Source organism: Neophocaena asiaeorientalis, unplaced genomic scaffold (genome assembly GCF_003031525.2).
Source record: "Neophocaena asiaeorientalis asiaeorientalis breed wild unplaced genomic scaffold, Neophocaena_asiaeorientalis_V1.1 scaffold39, whole genome shotgun sequence".
NCBI lineage: Eukaryota > Metazoa > Chordata > Mammalia > Artiodactyla > Phocoenidae > Neophocaena > Neophocaena asiaeorientalis.
This window is the reverse complement of record NW_020175670.1, coordinates 8,514,221-8,539,979: the sequence shown is the minus strand read 5'-3', so window position 1 is coordinate 8,539,979 and position 25,759 is coordinate 8,514,221.

Below are 25,759 nucleotides of genomic sequence, written 5' to 3'. Positions count from 1 at the left end.
ATGGTGACCTACCCATTCACTGTGAGAATTTGTGGAACTGAGCATGCAGCTCAAGAAAATTCACCTTCCTAGCTAACTAATGTTTTCTAATCTTTGGGCAGCAAAGTATAGAGGTAAGGATGGTGTTGTTTCTCATCATTCTGGTTTTAGCACCATTTCTTCTGCTTCTTGAGAAGTAAAAGAACTATCAAGTCAATCAATACTCCTATCGACTCTTTTCTGGAAATCAGTTCAGTGAGAACATTTGCCCTGATGTAACTTAAATGCTTTATTCACTCTGGAATCTTACTGATAAATTCATGTGAATTGTGATATAGTCTCTGAGCATGCACAGATTTTATGTTTGTTGGCATTTGAGGGAAACATGAATTTGAGGGACAAAATTCTCTTAATCAGTTTTAACTTCTTAAGCAACACAATTCTCATAACCAATACATTGACATAAGATGCACAAAGCATCTTCCTCTCCATGCAGTTTTTTCTACTATTCCTCAGATACGTATTTTACAATGAAAATGTATACAATGACGGTTAAAAAGAACTATAAATTTATATCTTTTTCAGTGGAGTGGTGGGGCAGAAACCAGTTTACATGGGTTCATGTATGTAAGAAGAAAGAAAAATTGTAGACAAGTTTTTACAAAATCATGTATAGATTGAGTGTTATCTCCATCTATGTCTCAACAAAAATCATGTAAAACTGGCAAACAGATTTTTTTAATGAGCTAAAAGAAACAACAGGCAAGAATAGCCAATGAGCAAGAGGGTTCCCTTTTCTCCACACCCTCTCCAGCATTTATTGTTTGCAGATTTTTTGAGCCAAATCATTCTTAAGGAAGAAAGAAAGTTTGTGTGTTCTGGGTGAGTGGACATTTGCCCTGGAACAGTTGTTTTTGAACATTAGTGTGTAATCAATAATAAAGAACACAGAGGCCTACGTGTGTGTTGAAGTAAGACCCACGCCTCTGTATTTTCACCAAGATTCCGAGCTAATTTTAATACCCATCCAAGCTTGACAATCACAGGCCCAGTTGACAACAAGACAAATTATAAAAACTATAGCAATTAAAACAGGGTAGTGCCAGTATAGGAAAAGATAAAGAGAACAATAGAACAGAAAACCCAGAAGCACACAGGACTATATACATGCTTGACATATAAAGGTGAATTGCAGATGGTGGGAAAGAAGAGACTACTCAAAACTGATGCTAGGAAGGTGTTATCTATATTAAAATAAAATTAGATTCCAAAGATCAACAAAATTTAAAGGGCAGTAAAGGCTAATATTAAAAAGCCAAAACTTTAGAACTTTTAGATGAAAGCAAAAGAGAATAACTTTATGTCCTATAGGACCTTAGGGTAAAGAAGGGTTTCTTAAAGACAGATTTTATAAGGAAAGCATTGATAAAATCTTTCTTTAAAAAACTTCTTCCATTTGCAACTATCTACAAGAAATCAGATGTTTCCAGATATTGCTCAGCCAAAACAAAAATATAGAAATTCATTGGAAGCTAAGACCTGTTCAAGAATATAGTTGTCATTCCTAACAAGAATTTTAAATGTTTATTTTCTAATTGTATAAATAAATGTCCTGAAGTTCAATACATATGATACATTTATATTAATACTATGCTTTTACATACTCTCATTTTATATTAGATTTTAGTTTAACAAAAAAAATCTTCTACTAATTTAAACCTCTTGCTTGACAAGCAAACCCAGGCCCAAAGAAGTTACTTAGCTTGCCCAAGATGACAGATTTAATTAGTCAAAACCAACTTGCCTGATGGAATAAAAACATTAAATAACTTTCTAGAATATTATTATTCCTTAAATCCTTCTCTTTCATTGTCTTAATGTTGTTATTATTAACCTCAGCATTAATAACATGAAAGTGAAATTATAAGGTCTTAGGTGGTGAATTTGGATTGTGAGCATGAATAGGTACAGCCTAATAGCCAACAAAATAGAGTTGTAGAAGTCATTAAGTTTGGTGGCAAGAAATAAACCAGCAGTGTCTCTTTATTTACTTTCCCACATAAAATTTCATTATTAATGGGGTTTTGAATGAGTTGCATCAATCACCTTTTCTTCCTCTCAAGATTCTGAACAAGTTGATAATTATACACAGGAAATATAAAGATCAAAATATCAATTTGATTACTGGTAAAACTGGGCCAGAGAAGGCATTTTGGATATACGACCTCAAACTACGCCTCCTAAAATTTACCCCTACTCAGTCATAAGCATCAGTGGGATACAAAAGCCCTGGTCCTGGAAGCTCCCCGACAGAAGGAAGAAGAAAGAACACACAGACTGCTGGTAGACAGACTGATCCCAGAGCGAGAGCTAGTAGATGCAACACAATGCTCATGTCCCCATGCTTTTCCCACTCTTCCTCCTGTGGGGAGATAGAATATAAGAAACTGCCAAAATATTTATCCACCACATCTCTTTTTGAGAATGGAACTGAGGAACCCTCACGGAAGCATAAGGCTGGTAAAATATGGTGCCCCTTTTATCAGTTGGGGTCATAACAAGAATCCAATAGAATACTTCAGATGGGAGGCTGAGGGGTTGAATGGATGGGCTGCTCACACACTGTGGGCAGTGCTAAAGGAAAATGACAAAGGATAGTGACAGTTCCCAAAGCTAGCATGTTGCATGCTCTTCTCTATCTAAGGACTGAAGGGCAAAGGGAAGACAGAGAAATGGTTACCGAAACATGGCAAAAGCTACGGTTGTAGGAGAGAGGAGCAAAGCATCAGCCAGACCATGACCAGGCAGTGAGGGAACCAAGGGAAGAGGTAACATAACCTCCCTTTATCTACTCACCTTCAGGTCTCCTCCCAGTGCCACCTACCCTCCCCAGGGAGAACATGGTTGTTGCAATCAGAGAAGTCAGTCTTCCAGGACAAAGGTCAGGGTGAAAAACGGTGGAAGTTACATCTGGAGTAGCAGAGAATACCAACGCAGCCCCCAGCACATGTGAATGCAGCCCACAGAAGGGAACTTAAGCTATAATGGCTAAATAATATTATAGCGACCTGTCCTCAGGATCCAGTCATTAAGGGAGAATATTTATCAGGTCTCTAGACTCCAGTTGGTCAGACTGTGGCCAGATTAATCACAATGAAGCACTGTATTCACAGGGCTTTTTAATTTAAATTTTATTTTATTTGATGATTAAGATGAGAGTATGACTGCGATTCCTGATAATTTTTTAATTTTATTAAAGTATACTTGATTTACAATGTTGTATTCATTTCTGCTGTACAACAAAGTGATTCAGTTATACATATGAGATTCCTGATAAATTTTTAACATCATCATACGTAAGGTATGTTCTTATATTCATGAGCATTTATAAAATTCATGAAACAGTCATGGAGGTAGACTTGTTATAAGAAACACTTCCAATTACACATGTAAATGTGTGTCAAGACAAAGGGTTCCCAGTGAAAAGTTAACTTTGGTGCCCTGAAGAAGAAGATGATGGGGGTAGCAGGGGGGGATACCCTCAAACACATAGAATTTTCTCCCAAATTTAAGGTTACTTTGACCCAGCTCAGTTTTCTTCTCAAAGAATGCCAAGTCCACTTAGAAATTCCACTACTTAGGCCTGGATCCCACTTAGTCATTTCACCACTCCAGAAGTACTTAGCTAAAAGCTAGACTTCTGCCAACATGTTATCAATATTTTGTCAACATTTAAAATTTTCATCTTCAGGTGATTTACCTTTTAGAAAAAAAATCAACAGAAGAAGAAAACAAAATTTTCCCTAATAGATTAAGAATAGTGGAAGATCTAATTATTCTTTCTTCTAGGTAAAGTCTATACAAACTTAATTCCCAGGGAAGCATGGACCCTCTCTATCCTTTACTCTAGCAGCTATATTCTAGCTCATCAACCACAAAAGCTCAGCTGAAGTCGTAGCTGAATTGTCTGCTATACCTCTTTCTGTAATCTCTCAACTGTTTCAGCCTATGTGCCATTTGCTTTCTTTGTGGCCCTGTCTAAAAGAGCAATGCAAAGTATATTCATTTTGAAATATCTGAGTTGTACTTCTAGCAGTTTCTAATTCAGTGACCATATAATTTTTTCAGGCATTCCTGAAAAAATGTCCTAAATAGGACATTCACTATTGTATAAAGTGATTCACAATCAAAATTGAGAATTTTAAAACCCAGTTTGAGATAAAACAACAACAACAAATACCTATCGTCTTAAAGCCAAAGTCAAGAATCACTGTGGTTTATTCAATAACCTTCTACTGTTTCTGCAACATACCAGGCAGAATTCCGGTCCCAGAATATAAAGAGGAGAGATGGGGAGATATGATACAGACCCAATTTACCAGAAGAGACAAACCGGTATATAATTAATAATAATATACTGTATTGAACTCTATGTGTAGGCCTACTTTTTTCAATACCATTTTTCTTTTTTACTAATAGACACTCAATTTTAATTATAGTAGTAATGTGATCAACTAAAAATGTTTAATTTCCTGGCCTGTCTTGCCCTGAGGTGCATGCAATATTGTTCTGCCAGTGAGATAAAGGCAGAAGTCCGTGGAGAGGTTATTGCTTCCTGAATAAGCAGTCAAAATCTCCCTAGGATATACAGCTTAGCTCCTTAGCCCTTTGTTCATTCCCTTTCTTCTCAAGAATGTGGAAAAGATACCAGGAAGTGTAGCAGCCATTGTCCAACTGTGAGGCAACAAGCCTGAGGACAAAATGCTATATCTAAGGATGGCAGAGCAGAAGTGTGAAAAAAAGATAGGCTTCCTGATAATCTCCTTGATGACCCTGTATAACCTCCTCCCAGAATGTTTGTTGCAAGAGGCAAATAAACTGCAATCTGTTTAAACCACTGCTAAGACAGGCTATGACAGAAGAATGCCTCAAGTCCTCTAAAATACAGAAGAGGGGACAAAGGGAGTTTTTCACAAGACACACTGGCATTTGAAATTTGAGCATCAGTGGAAGGAAGAGGCAGTAGAATCTAAGGTTAGAGGGAACTGGACTCAGAATGCTTGGGTTTATAACAATCTAGTTTCTGCTTTGTACCTACTCTTGTGTATATTTAATCTCTCTATACCTCAGTTTGCTCTTCTGTAGAAGGGTAACTTTTGTATCTACTTCATAGCATAGTTGTAAGCATAAAATAGTTAACACTGGTGACACTATTAAAACAATACACTGCACATGATGTGGCAGGTGCTTGTGGGAGTACAGGGGACCGGGCTGCTGTCCTAATAGCTACATTCCCAGAGGCAGTTGTATACTGTTCATATTGGCTGACTTATCAAATATTTCTAGATGGATCTGTATTATCAGTTAATTCACTCAGGATTAAGAAGGGCTGATCAAACAGCATCCTTTCCTCAGGATTTGACTGAGCGATATGCAGTTTGAAGATTTTGCAGCTGTCAGATATATGCCATAGATGGATGCTGGAATAAGAACTTGGTTTTCATTCTGATGATTATTTATTATCCACATGTACCTCTCCTGTCTGCCACCTGCATTCTGTTATCAGTCAGTTCCCGTTAGATTGATCACCCCCTATTCTTTTATTTCTTCTACTTGACCAAAGGTGTTTCTAACCCACTCTAGCTTCTGAATTCCTCCTGAGACCACTCCTGAGTTTCATGACTTTGCTTTAAAATGCACCCAGGATTTCGTTTTTATTTGGGTATGGTGAGGCCAACAGATCAGGAGACAAATGCCACTGTAAAAAGTTTGTTACTCACAATTTCCAGAGGAAGGGATCCTTCCGGGACACGCAGGACCACATGGGGAAGCACTACGGTGAGTCAGGAGGCAGAAGGAGTGAGGGGAAAGCATAGGCAAAGGCTTCATTGTGGTTTTTGTGGGTAGGATAGTTGAGGCCATGTAAACAGCTCAGGATTGGCTACTTTGAATAAGTTCTGTGGACTCTGGGCTATAAGGGTTGTTCCTAGTTGTCTAGTACCTGGCCCTGGGATGATTAGGGCACAGGAATATTGACTGATAGAGTGTAGGAGCTAGATAGAGGAGGTGATTCAGAGTATGGGCTCTGGACTGGTTGGTTTGCATAGTTTATTTTCTCCAGAAATTATCTGGCCCAGGGAGGGTAGCCTCTCCCTGGTCAGTGATGACCCCAAGATATCAAAGTATCAGAAAATTAAAAAAAAAAAAAAAAAAGCTTAATACAGGCTTGGGCTCCAGTTTTGTATTTGTTGATTTATGTATTTCAATTGTGTGCTTTTTTATTTTTCTTCTGTGCCATGTAAATGTCCAGTTCTAATAATCTTACAAGTAAATAAGTTATACACTCTTAAAAACGTATTTTTTCAAAACACAATTATTCAAGTGTTCAGACTGTTTTGGCCAGACTCTTTTGGGGTCTTTATTTTCCAGGTAATTGCTATGATTTTCCATTGTGAAGAGGCAAGCTGAGTCAGTTAAGTCTTTGAATAAAGAGGTACTTTCCAGTTTGCATTTAAACAACTTTAATTGTAGTGTCTACACAGTTACTACAATTAGTCTAATGTATATAATTATTCTGTATCATACACACACCCAGATGCTGATCATCTCACCATCTTTCTCCATCTTTCTTCTGCATCTTCTTTTAGAAACCATATTGTATTTTAGCTGGGGGTGGGGAGGCAGTATAGCAAATCCCAAGATACAATACAAATATTTTTCTAATAAAATGCCATACTTTTTAAAGTGCCCTTTAATCTTCACTTTCCCTAAAGGACACATGTCTGCCCTATGTCCATCCCTAGTACATAACTCAAGGCTGGCACATAATAGAAGCTCAACAATAAGTATTTGTTGAAAGAATAGTGAGGAAATTAATGTAAATAATGAATAATAAATTAATGTAATATAATATGAGTATGAGCATATTTCCAGTTTGTGAGGAAGAAATTTCTCTAGAATTCTGCTAAATTACATTGTTACAGTTCACTTCTCCATTTCTTGTGGACACAGAAAGATATGTCAAGAACAGTCACATCAACCAATATAGTACGATTTAAATCGCTGCTCTTCAGTTTTCCCTACCAAAACTCCCAATACTCCCAAATCACAATCCAGCCAAAACTCCCAAATCATGAACTTTTATTAATTTGACTTTGTATTTTTACAACTCAGGTGAGTTTATAAAGCTCTGTTAGTCCATGGTCTCATTTAAACTTCACAACCACCTTGGGGGGTAATTAGGACAAGCTCATGCTCCCATCAGCCCAGGGATTTACACACTCATCAGCTCAATATTTTGAGCCTCGAAAAAAAATCATCTTAGGGGTGATTGGGAATTGGACCCTTCATTAGGCTACCACTCAGAAATCTCAACAATGGAAGAGGCAGCTCAAATTATCCTGTCCACCTACATCTTATATAAAAAAAAAAACTTTTGCTCAAAAGCCTAAATAATACACTTAAAGAGCCAGTGAGCACCAGGGCCGTTATTGAAGTTCAAATTGCCTTCTTTTCTTTAATCCACCTAGTTGAATGGTCTGTTAAAATTGTTAATACAGTAAAAAAAATTACTGGCTTTAGCTTCTTTGAAATCATCAATGTAAGTATTGTGCCCTCTCTCTCTCTGTGTCTTTCTCACTTCAGGAGATTTCCTACAGCCCCATGCCCTCAGTTTTTCTCTATTTTCCATAATTTGAAAATCAATCTAATAAACTCATTCACTAGCTCTCCAGCAATAAAAGCCCGATTTTGTAGATTATGCCAATTTCTGTGATGTAAATACTCCCATCATTGCTAGTTTCAAGGATGACTGTCTTTAACAATGGGATTACAAAATTTCTGAAAAATTAATAATAATAAAAATTCCGATGATTATCTATCACCATTCTGAAAGGCATTTGTATTTACTAAGGCAGTGCTACTGCCCAAAGTATGGTGCCCCTGGGAGCATCACATCACCTGGAAGATAGTTGGAAGTGTAAATTCTTGGACCTCACTCCAAAGTTGAATCAGAAACTCTGCTCACGGGGCTCAGGAATTTCTATTTTAACAAGCATTTAGGTTATTCTTATACATACTTAGGTTCGAGAAGCATGGTGTTAGTTTGCTAGGTTTGCCATAAAAAAGTGCCATAGACTAGGTATCTTAAACAACAACTTCTTCATAGTTCTGGTGGCTAGAAGACCATGATCAAGGTATCAGCAGGTTTGTTTTCATTCTGACGTCTCTTTCCTTGGCTTTTGTAGATGGTTGTCTTCTTTTGTCTTCACATGGTCTTTTCTCTGTGTGTCTGTATTCTAATCTCCTCTTCTTGTAAGGACAAAAGTCATATTGGATTGAGGCTCACATCAATGACCTCACTGAACTTTACTAGGGGTTAGGACTTTAACATATGAATCTGGGTACACAATTCAGACCATAAGAGTGTCCAATAAGTATCTCTTACATAAATGAATAAAAATAAGATGGGAGGGAGAAAAGAGCCAATCATTGAAAGGCAAGGACCCACATGCTAATCTAACTACTAGTGAATATGGGCTTCATCAATAAGTTAGTGAGCAGAGAATGGTAGTAATTATCAAAAGCACTTAGTGGCTATATGAAAAAATTTGCACCAGCATGTGATTTTAGTTTTTATTAACTACTGTTTTTTTAAATAAAAAACTATTTTAGTTTTTATTAACTACTGTTTTTTAAATAAAAAACTATTTTAGTTTTTATTAACTACTATTACTGTTTTATTAACTAGTTTTTATTAACTAGTTAATCAGAGATAGATAGACCACTTGGAGATACTTGCACTGAGCAGATTTAATTGATACTTGGCGTCATCATTTTGGTGCCCAAATTCAGCAGACCTGGAAAGCTCCATTGCAAAATGGGAGCTAAAGAGGGCCTCTTTCTGTTTGTTGTCCTTCCTCTTACAATGTCAGGCATTAAGAACTGTTTTGCAAGACCCATATATACCCAGACACACAAATACATAAAATAAAAGGGGGAAATAATACATTCTCTGTTTTTGTTACAATTCAGTCTGCTATTTAGGGTCACTCGTTTATTAAACTCTGATTCTGGAATATTTAATAATTCTACTTTGTCAGACTCATTGAAATGTGTCCAGGAGGGGCATTTGGGGTAGTTTATCCTAAAAGAAGTAATGCTTTAAATTTACATATAGCATTGCATTCACGTTCTGAAATTGTTCATGATAAAATTATATTCTCAGAGTTTTCCAGCATATTCTTTAAGATTGTTGTTGTGAACATATCTTGAATCCTTGCATATGTAGAATCATGTTAAGTCTTAGTGCCATTCCTATCTTAAGTGTTTTCATATTTTGTACGTGAAGGAGGGCAAGTGCGAAAATGATCATTTATCTTTAAAAAATTAAGGTAAAATTAACAAATATCACTCTGTGATCCTAAAATTTGTCAGGTGGCTTCAAAGAGAAAAAAAATAACACATCGTCATTAGCAAACTCCCCAGGCAGAAACTCTGACATATCTCCTTTGATTAAATCTGATGCATCACATGCTTTTTGTAACTAGATCTGACCGATAGTTCCCATGGCATATCAGCCCAAAACTAGTCAACTGCTACAGTGCAACTCGCCTTTCTAATACAGGGCACAAATTTTCTCAAACAAGGATAAACGGTTTTCTTATTCTCCCTAGGAATTCCTGAAAAAAGAACCCTAGCATCCCAGAGGTAGAAAGGATATTGGTGTTCATGTAGTTCAATTTCCCATTTAATCAGGTATTCCCTCTACACTACCCCTGACAAGCTGTCAGCAGTCTTTCCTTGCACGCTTTCTATGACAATGCAGTTGCTGCCTTTGCAGGATCCCATTGGCACTGTCTGCATTATAGGGCAGCACTAAATTGCTGACTCACACACAAATTATAAATTGGATACTTGAACCCCACTTTCAGAACCTTTTATATCTTCTCTTCTGAATTGAAAAAAAATTAAATATGCCTTAAATAATGTTTTAATGCCTCTTTACCCTCAATACAGAAACATATTTATGATACAGCAATAAATACGTAAAAAATAAATCCTTGCCATGAACCTATGCTACATCAGCTACTGTCTTAGCTTTCTTCTTCCATAATATTCTGGAAAAGAATATCATATGCTTGGTTTTACTTCCTCACTTTCCCTTAAGTTTGGAGGCGGTTGAGCTTCCACCCCACAACATCACTGAAACCATTATTCTCAGTCTTATCCCTCTACATTTCTGTTTTGTTTTTTGTTTTTTTTGCGGTACGCGGGCCTCTCACTGTTGTGGCCTCTCCATTGCGGAACACAGGCTCCGGACGCGCAGGCTCAGCAGCCATGGCTCATGGGCCCAGCCACTCCGTGGCATGTGGGATCTTCCCGGACTGGGGCACGAACCCGTGTCTCCTGCATCGGCAGGTGGACTCTCAACCACTGCGCCACCAGGGAAGCCCCCTCTACATTTCTAAAACATCTAAATACTCCTGGTTCCACATTTCTTTCTAAAATGTCCTTCTCTCTTGTCTCCTCTGACACAGTTCTTTATTCCCACCCATGTCCCCAGTCAATCCATTGCAGTATTCTTCTTGTACTTATCTTGCTTATTCACTCCTTTATACTTACCCAGGTTTATCTCTTCTATTTTCTCCTTATTTTTAAGCAAAAAAAAAAAAAGAAAAAGAAAGAAAAATGGCCTTTAGGGTGTTATGAAACCCAAAAAAACTGTATCCAAAATTTTGTATCTGTATGTGTGTATATTTCTAGAACTAAAAATATATACTGAGTACTCAAAGTTTTCTTGAAATGAAATTCTACCTTGCTCCTTGCATAAGTGCATCCACTCTTATGACATCAGCTGCCTCCTGTACCCATCACTAGGCAACTCCACTGATATCTCTCAAGTGCCTCAAACACAACAGTACAGAAGCAAATCACTATCTTACCACCACCACTAAATTTGCCTCTCATATGTCATTTGCTGTCTTTATAAATTCCAACACTATCCATCCAGTTGTCCAAAATATAAACCAAGTACTAATCCATAGCCCCTCCTCCCTACTCTCCACATCCAATTGGTGATGAAGTCCTCTCAACTAGACCTCTTCAGCATCTCCAGAATGCATCCCCTCTCCATGTCTATATACTGCCTTACTTTAGGGTGCCATCATTTCTCAAGTCAATTAGTCTAACAGATCCCTAACTGATATCCCTGTCCCAAATTTACTTCTCCCCAATCCATTCCAATCCATTCTCTACATTTCTGCTAAGTGTTTAATGCCAATGCTCCGGACGCTCAGGCTCAGCGGCCATGGCTCACGGGCCCAGCTGCCCCACGGCACATGGGATCTTCCTAGACCAGCGCACGAACCCGTGTCCCCTGCTTCGGGAGGCAGACTCTCAACCACTGTGCCACCAGGGAAGCCCCAATGCTTGTATCTGATCTAGGCACTTGGCTATTTAAACTCCCTTTATAGCTTCCAGCTGTCTTCAGGGTAAAATCCATATGTCTTAGAATAGTATGTAAGGCTTTTCTTTACTTCTGTCTGAATGTTGAGCTAATCTCTTGCCACTCTCACCTTCCTATCTCTTGCTTTTCTCCTTCTCGTGCCCCCTTGCTCCAAGTATTCCCTGCTACCCTCTCCATCCCCAGTCATATGGCTAACTCCTATACATTCTTCAAAACTCAGCTCAGATATCACATCATCCATTCTTTTCTTTAGTTGTTCAACAAATGTTTATTAGGAGCCATCTCTTTGCTAGATATCATGCAGACATAGTATGAATAAGATAGACCTAATCCTTGCCCTCCTAGGATTTATCTTCTATATGGAAAAGCATTCATACCAATTAGTACATAATTAGTTGTTTTATTAAAACAACAATAAGTTATTTTAGAAGTAAATATAAGGTATACTGAGAACGTGATTATGGTCCTGATCTAGACTGGGATATCAGGGGAAACTTTCCCACGGAAATCACATTTAAGCTGAGATCTGAAAGATTTATAGTTGTTCCTGGGTGACGGAAGGGAAGGATTCCAGGTGCACTATGCAGAGGTCTTGAAGCAGAAACGTTCATGTTGTACTGGAGGAACTACAGTGTGGCTGCAGCCCAGCGTGTAAGATATCAAGTGACACAATTTGAGTCTGGAGACTTAGGAAGGGCCCAGATTATGCTGAGATTCTGGAATCTTGCTAATGATTTAAGTCTTACTATAAGAATATTAAGTAACCCCAAAATGGTTTTAGGTAGGCTAGTGATACTATTAGATACACCTTTTTATCACTCTGACTTCTGTTCACAGAATGGATGGGCTACATGGAAAGAGTAGATGCGAAGAGAGCTTTCAGGAAATTAGTGTAAGAGTTCAGGCGAAGTGTGAGGTTGACTTACACCAAATTAGTGCTGTTGCAGTTAGAAAACAGAATATTATGAAAGTTGTTTGGAAGGTAAAACTAACAGTACTTGATAAAGGACATATAAGGCAGTTAAAGGAAAAGGATATTAAGGGTAACACCTATGTTTCTAGCTTGTTCAACCATGTGGATGGTTATGCCATTCACTGATATAAGCAACACCGAAAGAAGGGCAAGTTTCATGGGACAGTCATTAGTGCAGTTTCCAACACATTAAGCTTGGAGGTGATGTTAAGTAAGCAAACCTGGAGGGCAAAAGTAGTAATGTCAAAGTTAAAGACATTAATTTAAGAGTAAGTGTATGGGTGATAATTAAATTCAGAGCTGTCATCAGCCCAGAATATAAAACAATAATAATAAAATTAATGATAATATCTAATATTTATCAAGATTTTACTACTAAGCCATTTCTTAATGGCTTAGCAGATATTAATTCATTAAGTCCTCACAAAAGCCTATTGGTACTATGATTATTATCCCCATTTTACAGGTAAGAAATGTGAGGCTCAGAGAGATTGATGGTCACAGAGTGAGTTAAGTGACAGAGTATGGATTCAAACACAGGCAATGTCAGCTATTTAAGTCATCAAGATGGAAGAATAGGAATTCCCATCACTCCTTGCCCAACGGAAACACTAACAATGATATATGGACCAAAATACCTTTATGAGAAGTACAGAATCCAGCTAAAAATTGTAGTACCTTAGACAAGATCAAAATTGAGCAGACACTTTGAAATAGGTAGCAGACCTGTTTAAGATGAAAACAAAGTAGTATATACCAAGACACACTATAATCACACTGTCAAATGTCAAAGATAATTTAAAAGCAGCAAAAGAAAAGCAACTAATCACATACAATGTGATTTCTCAGCAGAAACCTTGTAGGCCAGAAGGAAATGGGATGATATATTCAAAGAAATATATGTTCTGAAAGAAAAAACCAAGAATACTATACATGGCAAAACTCTCCTTCAAAAATTAGGCCGCCACGACTTTAATAAACCCACACAAATCCAGACAAAGACATTGCAAGAAAGGAAAACTACAGGGCCAATATCCCTGATGAAGGTAGAGGCACAAAACCTCAACAAAATACTAGCAAACTGAATTTAGTAGCAATTAAATGGATCATACACCATGGTCAAGTGGAAATTATCTCTGAGATATAAGGATGTTTTACCATACACGAATCAATAAATGTGGTTCACCACATTAACAGAATTATAAATTAAAATCCCATAATCATCTCAATAATAGATGCAAAAAAAGTCTTGACCAAATCCAACACCCTTTCATGGTTAAAAAACCCTTAACAAGCTAGGTATAGAAGACATTTACTGCAACATAATACAGGCCGTATGTGAAAAGCTGACAGCTAACATCATACCCAACAGTGAAAAACTGAAAGTTTTTCTTCTATGATTAGGAACAAGGGAAGAATGCCCACTTACCGGTTCAATTAAACATAGTACTGGAAATCCTAACTAGAGCAATTTGGTAAGAAAAAGAAATAGAAGGCATACAAATTGGAAAAGAAGAAGTAAAATCAGCTCTGTCTGCAGATGACATGGTCTATGTAGAAAAACCTAAAGACTTCACACCCACACAAAAAACATTAGAACTAATAAAGAAAAAAAAACTGAGTAAAATTGCAGAATACGAAGTCAGTGTCCAAAAATCAGTTGTATTTCTGTACAATAACAAGGGACTATCTGAAAAGGAAATCAGGAAAACAATCACACTTACAATAACACCAAAAAGAACAAAATACTTAGGAATAAACTTAACTGAAGAGGTGAAAGATGTACACGGAAAACTATAAAACACTAATGAAAGAAATTAAAGAAGATATAAATAAATGGAAACACGTCCCCTGTTCATGGATTAGAAGACAATACTGTTAAAAAGTCCATATTACCCAAAACAATCTACATTCAATGCAACTATCAAAATCTCAAAAACTATTTTTCACAGAAATAGAAAAAGCAATCCTAAAATTCATTTGGAAACACAAAGGACCCTGAAAAGCCAAAGGAATCTTAAGATCAGACCTGGAGGCATCACACTTCATGATTTCAAAATATATTACAAAACTACAGTAACTTTAAAAGTATGATACTAGCATAAAAACAGACATATAGACCAACGAAAAATGATACAGTTCAGAAATAAACCCAAGCATACATGGTCAACTTATCTTCAACAAGGGTGCCAAGTATATATATAGAAAGGATAATCTCTTTTACAAAATCATGTTGAAAAAACTGGATAACTACCTACAAAAGAATGAAATTGGACCCTTATTTATTTACAAAAATAAACTCAAAATAGATTACATATTCAAAAATGAGACCTGAAAATGTAAAACTCCTAGAAGAAAATATAGGGGGAAAGCTTTATGACATTAGTCTTAGCAAGGATTTCTTGGATATGATACCAAAAGCATAAGCAACAAAAGCAAAAATAAATAAGTGGGACTACATCAAACTAAAAACTTCTACACTGCAAAGAAAACAATCAGCAGAGTGAAAAGGCAATCAGCAGAATGGGAGAAATAGCTAAAAACCATGCACCTGATAAACAGTTAATATTTAAAATATTTAATAAACTCTTACAACTTAATAGCAAAAGTAAAACAAAACAAATTTCTAAAATGGGCAAAGGACTTAAATGAACGTTTCTCCAAAGAAGACATAAAATGGCCAACAGGTATATGAAAAAATGCTCAACATCACGAATAATCAGGAAAATTCAAATCAAAACCACAGTGAGGGCTTCCCTGGTGGCGCAGTGGTTGGGAATTCGCCTGCCAATGCAGGGAACATGGGTTCGAGCCCTGCTCCGGGAAGATCCCACATGCTGAGGAGCAGCTAACCCCACGTCCCACAATTTCTGAGCCTGTGCTCTAGAGCTAGCAAGCCACAACTACTGAGCCAACGTGCCACAAATACTGAAGCCCATGCGCCTAGAGCCCATGCTCTGCAACAAGAGAAGCCACTGCTGTGAGAAGCCCCCACACCACAAGGAAGACCCAACGCAGCCAAAAATAAATAAATAAATTTATTTAAAAGAAAACCACAGTGAGATATCACTGCACACCTGTTAGAATGGCTATTATCAAAAAAAAAAAACAAAGTTAAGGCAAGGATATGGAGAAATTGGAATCCTTGTACAATGTTGGTGAGAATATAAAATGGTGCAGCCACTATGAAAAACAGTATGGAACTTCCTCTAAAAATTAAAAAACAAAACTACCATATGATCCAGCAATCCCACTTCTGGGTAGATATACAAAAGAATTGAAATCAAGATCTTGAAGAGGTATCTGCATTCCTATGTTCACCACAGCATTTTTCACAATAGTCAAGATATGACAACGGCCTAAATATCCATTGATGGATGAATGGATAATGAAAATGTGGTAGATATATACAGTGGAATACCACTCAGCCTTAGAAAAGAAGGAGATCTTGCCATTTGCAACAACCTGATGAACCTGGAGAACACTATGCTAGGTGAAATAAGCCAGTCACAGAAGGGTGAAGAAAGCATGATTCCATTATATGAGGAATATAAAATAGACTGATAGAAACAGAAAATAGAACAGTATTGCCAAGGGTTTGGGAGGGGGCCATGGGGAGTTGCTGTTCAAAAACTTTCAGTCTTGCAAGTTGCATAAGTTCTAAAGATCTGCTATACAGTATTGTGATTATAGTTAACATTACTTTATTGTACACTTAAAGTTTTTAAAGGATATATCTCATGTTGTATTCATACCAAAAAAACAAACACACAAAAACACAGATACACAGGCAGTGTCACTCCAAAGCACAAACTCTTAAACACTAACCAATTATGGCATATGAAAGGCACAAAAGAAGTATTTTCTTTTTTTTTTTTTAACATCTTTATTGGGGTATATTACATTCCTGCCACCTTTATCAAAGATAAGGTGTCCATATGTGCGTGGGATTATCTCTGGGCTTTCTATCCTATTCCATTGATCTATCTCTCTGTTTTTGTGCCAGTAGCACACTGTCTCGATTACTGTAGCTTTGTAGTATAGTCTGAAGTCAGGGAGCCTGATTCCTCCAGCTCCTTTTTTCGTTCTCAACATTGCTTTGGCTATTCGGGGTCTTTTGTGTTTCCAAACAAATTGTGAAATTTTTTCTTCTCTAGTAGAGAGAATTAGCAGAAGTAGGAAGAAAGAAAGAAAGAAAGAAAAGAGGGAAGGAAGGAAGAAAGAAAGAAAGAAAGAAAGAAGAAAAGAAGGCAAGAAGGCAAGAAAGGAGGGAGGGAGGGAGGAAGGAAGGAAGGAAAAAAGACAGAAAGAAAGAAGATACAGTAAAATAAAGTAAAATATAATAATGTTATTGAATTAAAAAATAATTATTTAAAAGAAAAAGGTATGGATAGAACCTTAGGACAAATGGTGGAAGCAAAGCTATACAGACAAAATCTTACACAGAAGCATACACATACACCCTCACAAAAAGAGGTAAAGGGGAAAAAATCATAAGTCTTGCTCTCAAAGTCCACCTCCTCAATTTGGGATGATTCGTTGTCTTTTGGGAGGTCTGAGGTCTTCTGCCAGCATTCAGTAGGTGTTCTGTAGGAGTTGTTCCACGTGTAGATGTATTTCTGGTGTATCTGTGGGAAGGAAGGTGATCTCCGCATCTTACTCTTCCGCCATCTTCCCAGCACCCCCAAGAAGTATTTTCTGATTGACTGAATGAAGTAGTATTCCTTACAAACCATTCACCATGCCGTTTTACATACCCTAAAAATACTGTAGTAGTTTCTAATTACTGCATTTGTGATAAAATTAAACTTCTAAGTCTTTTTCACACAAATTATTGCCAAACCAGTTTTCATCCTCCTGTATTTATCTAATTATAGATTTAACCTTTGAGAACAATGTTATGATTACAACAGTTAAATTCCATGGCATTGCTTTTGTTCTGCTGCCAAATCATCAAGTTCACTTTGAATCCTCATGATTGTTGGCATTAAAGGGGACCCGGTACGTGCACACTTATTTACTCTTCCTTAGTACTGATTCAACAGAGGATTTAGACCAAAAACTAACGCAGATGGTAAATGGAAATAGCACTCTTATTTATGATAAAGCATTGTGAATGTGGCTTAAGCATAAAGCAATGATACTGAACCCCAGAATTACAGAGTTTACCATCACATCCTAGGCAGTATTAGACAACTAGGAGCCTTCCTGCAAAGACACCTGCCCCTGTACAGCTTCCAGCAAGTAGAACAGAATTGAATGCATCCATCCAAAAGCATATGAGTTATTGGAGGAAAAGGAGGAAGAGCTGGGACTACTTCCACCCAGATCCTTCCCAAACTCAGCTATTGTCACAGAGAGAAACAAGGGGCAAATAAATAGAAAGTACAGAATGTATAAAATTTGATGTCCCTCAGAGAAAAGAAGACATGTAAATGTAAAAATGGATAATATTTGTCCATAAATGGAAAAATGATAATATTTGCTTAGTTTATCTTACAAGATTGCTGTGATAATTAAATGAGACAATTAAAATCAAAATTCTTTGAAAAAGAGAGAACACTATTAACTTGTTAAGGTAAATTGATCTTATTTATACCCAGGCAACCCTGAGTTTGAGTCTTTCATCTGCAAATAACTGTGCAAACTTGGGCCAGTTGCTTAACTTCTCAAGTTACTCATCTATAAAATAATATTCATCTCAGAGTGTTTGTGAGTCTTCTAAAAATAGTATGTGTAAAATCTAACACACAATGCTTACAATATGGGAAGCCCAGAAGATTTGCAATAGTAGTTATAGTAGTAGAACTAGTAGTAGTAATTACTTTTAATTAAAGGTATTCAGTATATCAGTGTAAAGCTTTCAAAGACCATAGGAACACTAGCAAAGGTATCATGCTCTTCCACCACCTGCTATTTTCACTCAACCCATAAAGATAAAGGCCTGTATTATCTTTCTAACTGCTGCCTAATATTCCAATTTAATGATAATATCATAACTTAATTATTATAAATCCCCTATGGATCCTTATTTAAGTGGATATAAACAAGAAGTCATGAACCAACATGGACACGCATCTTTGTTCACCTTTTCAAATATTTCTTTTGAATAAATGTCTAGTAAAAACATCCATTTGTAGGGCAATATTAGAATCAGTCTTTTCAGTCTGACATTTGTGGTACCTCCCATCATCACACATAATACTAAAAACATCCTGTATTTTTCAAGGCCCGCCTTGAGTCTCTCTCTTTTCATGAAGCCTCCTTTGACTGTGAGACCCACACTCCCCTTCCCTGAATCAAGCAGTATAGTTTTTGGTTATAAACTCTCTTTTATTTTTCTGTTTCTCATATATTAACAGGTTTAACTTTCCGCTATTTAAAAACTCCTGGAAATTAAAAATATAAATATATATTTCCTTGATGTGACTGAAATACATTAAAGATATTAGACCAACATTAGGCCTAATTAGGAAGTAAATGAAATTAGTCTAAAGCCATTTTCCCAAACTGGTACCATCTGCTTCTCTGCCCTTTTACCTTGCTTATTAAGCATTCACTAACAAAGAAAAGGTAAATAAATTTTAAAACCTCTAAGACAAGAGGTTATTTTAAAGGTTAACCAATCAATAACAGGCTGAAGTTCATTTTCTACACGTTTATTCACGGCTCTTTGGGAGAAATCTGTTCACACACCACAGTGAATTTAAAGAGCCAGATCACCTACGCATCCCTGGAAGGGGGCTGCTGGCAGTTGTTAACCAGATGTGCTGCCTGGTAAATGTGCTTATAGCAGACCTCGGGGACTCGGATAATAGTGGCCCTGCACTGTCAGAGGAGTGCATTTAATTCAGTTAGCACTTCTCTGAATACGCTTAATTTTCTTCCATATGGCCAATTTTAAACTTTGTATAGGAACATAAGTTCTCAAAATTTACTAAAATTCAAGATTCTTGGAATCATAATCCAAATTTACACTGTGCTCTTAAAGTCGATAGAGTCGTAATTAATTTACATGTGGGATCAGCTATACAGATTAAAATACTATGTCATAAAGTTTCAAGCATAAACTTTTAAAATAGTCTTGCTTAAAGTAATGACATGATGAAAAGAAATTGTAAAAATCCAAATATTGTGCCTGAACTACATTATTCAATATTTTAAGAGTTTTATGCACAAGTCCTTCATTTATATTGAAAATGCAGGAATCTAAATTATATAGTATTTCCTTGGGCCTATCTTTCAAATTAAGAAGACTGAGATGCCTTTATTTTTGTCTACAGAATAGTTTTAGTAGGATTTGTGGGCTTTTCAGTGATTCAAGTACCCTAGCTGATTGCTTCCACATCCAGGAAATAGTGTATTTAAAGTTGGTTCTTCTGTGGAGACAACTGCTGATAAGCAAAGCTGTTTCCTTGGAAACGTCTAAGCAGCATCTGACAGCTTGCTGAGCATCTGCACAACAATTTATCTCGGTAGCCTGTCCCTAGACAAGCTGACTTAAGAGGAGGGGGTGGCAAACTAGGCTGAGGAGTCCAATCTGAATATTCTTTGGACAGCAAATTTCTCATTGTCAGTCTTCTTCAAAGACTCTATGCTGTCTCATTTTGTTATCTTGGAATTCATTCAGTGACTAAAACATATTTAAAATTTAATATATAACAAAATCATAATTGGGGAAATAATATTTTCTGGCTTATACTTTTAAAATATGAACTGCTGGAATACCTACTGAGGACCTCGTCTCTGTTATGTAGAGGCCGGTCAGAGACCAATCACAACAGACCTTGGGCATCACTGAAATGGAGAACTTTTACCACTGTCACTCATCTATACTATCTGAGAATAAAAACTGAGGAATCATTGGAGCACCAAAAAGAATCACAACTAACCCCAAAGCAAGTATTATGCTATGCATCACTCTAGTCCTGCTGTAAGTAAACAAATAAAAATGTATACTAAAACACATGTATTATCATATATTCTCATTTATTTGACACTGATCGTCTGTGTCACCAAAATGGCAAATCATGTGAAGAAGTTTAACACTAAGTAGTTGGGTTTGAGCAAGAGAGACTACGGGGCTGAGTGATCTTACGTTCTAGCTGAATGGTCCTTGACCAGCTGCGTCAGCAGAACCGGAGTACTTCTCAGAGACGAGAATTTTCAGGCCACCACCAAAACCTGCTAAATCAGAAACTCTGGGAGAGTGTCCAGCCATTTGTGTTCTAACAAGCCCTCCAGGGAATTCTGATATAGACTCAATTTTGAGAAACACCGCTTTTAGCATATACGTTGTGGGGTGGTTGCACCTGAAAATGGTCCTCACATGTTGCTAGGATGGCTACCTACAGATGGTTGAACATGCCGATGACAGTAAATTATATGAAGGTGCCAGACCTGCCTTGGCAGAGTATTGAAAAGGGGGTCAGTAGGCTCAGAGCAGAGGGCAAACAAGAGACTATTATTATGTGAGACCAGAGAATCTACAAGCTGTAGGATACCATGAGAGGGAGAAAAAAAATAACAGCTACTTCACTAAATTAATAGGGTATACTTTAATGAAGGGAATGCTGGCATCGCTGAGAACTTAGTAACGACTGTTCTCTGCAGTCAAGGTCGATGGTACGATATGTTGCTATGGAACTGAGCTCCCTACTGTCAATGGAACAATGCAGATGACGGTATTCTGAAACCTCAGAGGCCCGATATTGCACTTATTCGTCAGAGGCAAGATGGATATAATTACTATAACAGGAGGAAGCTAGGCTGACAACAAGGTGCTAAGAGACCATAGGATTCCTAAGGACAATTCAGCCGAGCAGTCAACGAGGACATAGCTTGACTTATATAAACAAAGATGATCAAGAGCTGCTGAGCAGCTGCTGCACTGGAAAATTATGATCCTCCTTCTACCTTCCAGACATGAGCCAGTTTTCAGTTCCAGACCCCATCAATTGAAGGGGAATCTGGAACCCCTTAAAGAAGGACCCTGAAACACCACAGAAGATATATGTGATTGACAGTCCCGCAATCTATCCCCAAAGCACTACACAGCCATTTACTAGATGAACCAAACTGGAGAGAGAAAAACAGCCAGTTCTTCTGAGGACTGCTGGATACAGAATCTGAGTGATGACACCAAGGGAACTAAAATGCCATCATGACCCATCTGTTAAAATGGAGACACGCAGAGGCAGGCTATAGATGGAGTCTTAGCCCAAGTCCACATCACAGTAGGTATAATTGTTCCAGAGATTCACTGTGTTCTCATTTCCCTAGGCCCCTGAGAGCACAACTGGGAAGGATATTCAAAGCTGCTGTACAAGTTTCCCAGTATATCCCTGATCTGCAGAGTAAGATTCATCATGGGAGCAAAGGCCAAACCCTTACAGCAGTCCCCCGTCCTTAGCCAAGACAGTAAATCAGAAGCAATACCAAATGCCACATGGCATATCAGAGATTAGTACCACTCTCAGAAATCTAAAGGATGCACAGTGTAACCCTTGCGTAGTAAACTCAGAAGATTAGGGCAGATGATTGGAGACTACCATAAACTTAACCAAGGGGGAGCCCTAATTGCAGCTGCTGTGCCAGATGTGATGTCTTCACTAAAAGAGGCCAACGTGGCCTTTGGCGCTGGCATGTGCCAATTGATCTGGTAAATGCATTATTTTCAATGCCATTGGATAGGAGGATCAAAAGAAGTCCTCATTACCATAGGTCCACAGCAGTTCACATTCATTCTCTTGCCTCAACTATATTCCTCCCTCACTCTCGAAATACAGTCTGAGGAGAACTCCATCATCTCAACTCTGGGCAAAACATCACACTGCTTTACTGTAACATATCAAATTATCTTTTTATTGACTAAAACATGTAATTAAAACATAATTGAGCCTAAGATCTTGGACAATAACAAACTGACTCAACAGACATAAATAGGTGAGGATATTCCAAAGAGCCATCTGTGATAGACTCGCCAATCTTGGCTGACCTTCCTTTTGTGAGGATTCTCACTCTAGTGAACTTAGATGAGACCATTTGAGCTACAAGTTTTCCACTGGAAACTTCAAGAGCCAGTATAGGCTCCTCTATGTGCACTTTTCTCTGCCACAACAATTGTCATTGTTCCAGACAGAGGCTGATCCGTCATCCTGGGTCCCAGAGTGAATGTGATATGGAGCAGAGTCATGATGGACATTGTCCACAGCAGACATTGTTGTAATAAGCTAGAGATATTTTTGGTATCCCCTGTTACACTCATAACCTAGCCTCTCCTGGCCAAACCAACATCCTTCTGTGATGAAGTTGACAAAGACCAACCCTGCTCCCCAACAGGAATGAAATGAGATGCCTACAAGAAACTTTCCCAACAGTAAGCATCATATAATGTGATTAGTTCTAATAAAACTAAGGACTTCCCTATATGCCAACTAAAGAGATGATCAATATAAAATGAGTTATGACATGCCAAGAAAGTCTGTTGAAATGATAGATGATGTTGCAAAGTCATTACAAACAAGAAGGAGCAGCGCTCCTAGAAACTAGAAGAAAAAAGTTGAGTGGAGATGTTGTTAGTTTTTCCAAAAACATGGCTTGGGAAGAAGTCGCCCTGTTCAGTTAACAAAGAACATATGCCAATACTTTAAAAGTTTTCCCATTTTATAGGAAACTGATTCACTAGGATCGCATACTCTGTTGAAAACAATCCTTAAAACCATCTTATTCTGTTTTCTCTCATTTTATGTTTCCAATATTACTGTCCCAATTAATATCTATGTTTCCTGTTGATTTTAGAGAGAGAATAAATTGATGAGCTAACAAGAACATTCTGATCACTTGGCAGTCACATCTCATCACTAATTAATGATGAACATTCTGATCATAATGGACACAAAGCCTCTTTAAAAATAGTAAAACACTACACATTTGGCTTTTGTTCTTTCATTATCTTCAGCCTTGGCAATCTCATTGCAAACAGCTTATTGTATAAGGTAAACACGCAAATTTGTGTCTCCCGAACTGACAACTTTTCTATACGCTAGTCCTGGTGGATGTCTGGTCAACACCTCAAATGCATATAAGCAAATTCCATATATGGTGAATAGAGTCCTTTATCTCCCTGCCCAAAACCAATCCTATTCCTCTTTTTTTTTTTTTTTTGTCATTGGCCGTAACCAGATAATAATCCGCCTCTCCTCTCTTGCCCTTGTTTCTTTTTATCCAAAATGGTAATTACCTCTCTTTCCGCCCCTACTGCCCACTTTTGTCCTCCCTAGATTTTCACTGCTGAACCCACAGATGTCCTCACTAATTCTATAGCCAATCTCAAAACATTTCAGAAGTACATTAAAAACCTTTAGCTACCTCTCCTTCTAATATGTGGGTCTTAAAATTAACACTCCTTCCATAACCAGGCCTGGCATAATTGATGAATGTTTAGGTTTTTTTTCCTGTCAACTAGACCTAGGACTTAAATATCCAATGGCAAGCTCTGGGCATACATGTGACCTATACGTTAAGTCAGTGCACTTCTAATCTTTCCAATGATCCTGCCCTATAAGGATTAGAGCTCATCCTAATCTCAGTCTAAGTGAAATGGGATCTGATACATTCCTTTGGTCTTCTCAGTTTCCTTCCATGGGCCTCAGTTCTTTCTCCATCCCTCTACAATATATTGTTAGATCTGCCAGAATCTCACCATTGCCCTCGCCATATTGTTAGGCTCAGCCCACATGCTTGGATGCTCTGACAACAGCCACCACTTCTAATGTCAGTTCTAAGACTATTTCCTCTAAGATTGTATGTCTTAAGCATCAGATGTTCTCTCCTGGGTGTTTGCATGGGTCTCCCTTCCCCAGCTTGAGTTCCCCCATGACAGAGTAAGTGTCTGTTCCATCCACATTTCTTCACCTTCTACATTGCCAAAGCCATATCATTTATTCACGAATCTATCCACGTTCTGACAATCCAGTCTATTCTACCTCCATGATGCTTCTCAAATGCAGATGGCCCTCTGATATACACTACCACAAACTTAGTTCAGATGAGAGTTATTCAATAGAAATTCATACAAGCCACATACGTAATTCTAAATTTCCCAACAGCCACATTGTAAGAAGTTTAAGAGGCAGGTGAAACTAATTTTAATAATATATTTTATTTAACCCTATGTCTAAAATATTATAATTTCAACATTTAATTAATATAAAAAGTATTCATATTTTTTGCAGTCTTTTTTTTACTAAGTATTTGAAATCTGATCTGTATTTTATATTTACAACATATTTGAGTTCAGATGCTAAATTTTCATTGGAAATACTTGATCTGTATTTAGATTTCATAAAATTTATAGTTGAAAAATAGATTCACATACCCATGTTGTTCCAAACACCAATAAAAATTTTCTAATAGCTGAATTGAGTAGCATTTTTTAAGATTTTTTATTATTTTTATTTTTTGACCGTGCCACACGGCTTGCGAGATCTTAGTTCCCCCCTAGGCCAGGGATTGAACCCAGGCCCTGGGCAATGAAAGCACAGAGTCTTAACCACTGGGATGCCAGGGAATTCCCTGAGTAGCGTTTTTTAAATTTAGATTTAACTAAATTGAGAATTCAGTGCCTTGCTCACACTAGCCACGTTTCAAGTGCTCAACAGCTGCATGTGGTGAGTGGCTACCATACTGGACAGTGTAGGTTCAGACTCACCACTCTCTCAGATTATTGTTAGAGCCTCCTAATTTCTCTCCAATTCCTTCCCACCCTAATCCTTTTATATACCGCTGGTAAATTAATCATCCAAAGACAAATTTCTGATTATTTCTGTTCAAAGACTTTTGAGGTTTCCAGTAACATGAATCAATTCCAAACCTCTTAACCTCTGGCCCTCACAGTCCTCAATGATTTGTCTTCAAAAACCTTTCCAACTTATTTCCTTTTACTCTCCTGGGCTTACATCCAGAGCTTTCCCTCCCTCATGTCTGCTTATAGTTTTCTTCTTTTATAATTTTCTTCTCTTCCACATCTTTCTATTATAATTCTACATAAAGTCTTCAGTTTCATGTACAATTCTACATAAAGACTTCAGTTTCAGTTTCATCTTTCTATTATAATTCTACATAAAGTCTTCAGTTTCATGTATAATTCTACATAAAGACTTCAGTTTCCATTTCCTCTTTCTATTATAATTCTATATAAAGACTTCAGTTTCATGTATAGTTCTACATAAAGACTTCAGTTTCATGTATAATTCTACATAAAGACTTCAGTTTCCATTTCCTCTTTCTATTATAATTCTATATAAAGACTTCAGTTTCATGTATAGTTCTATATAAAG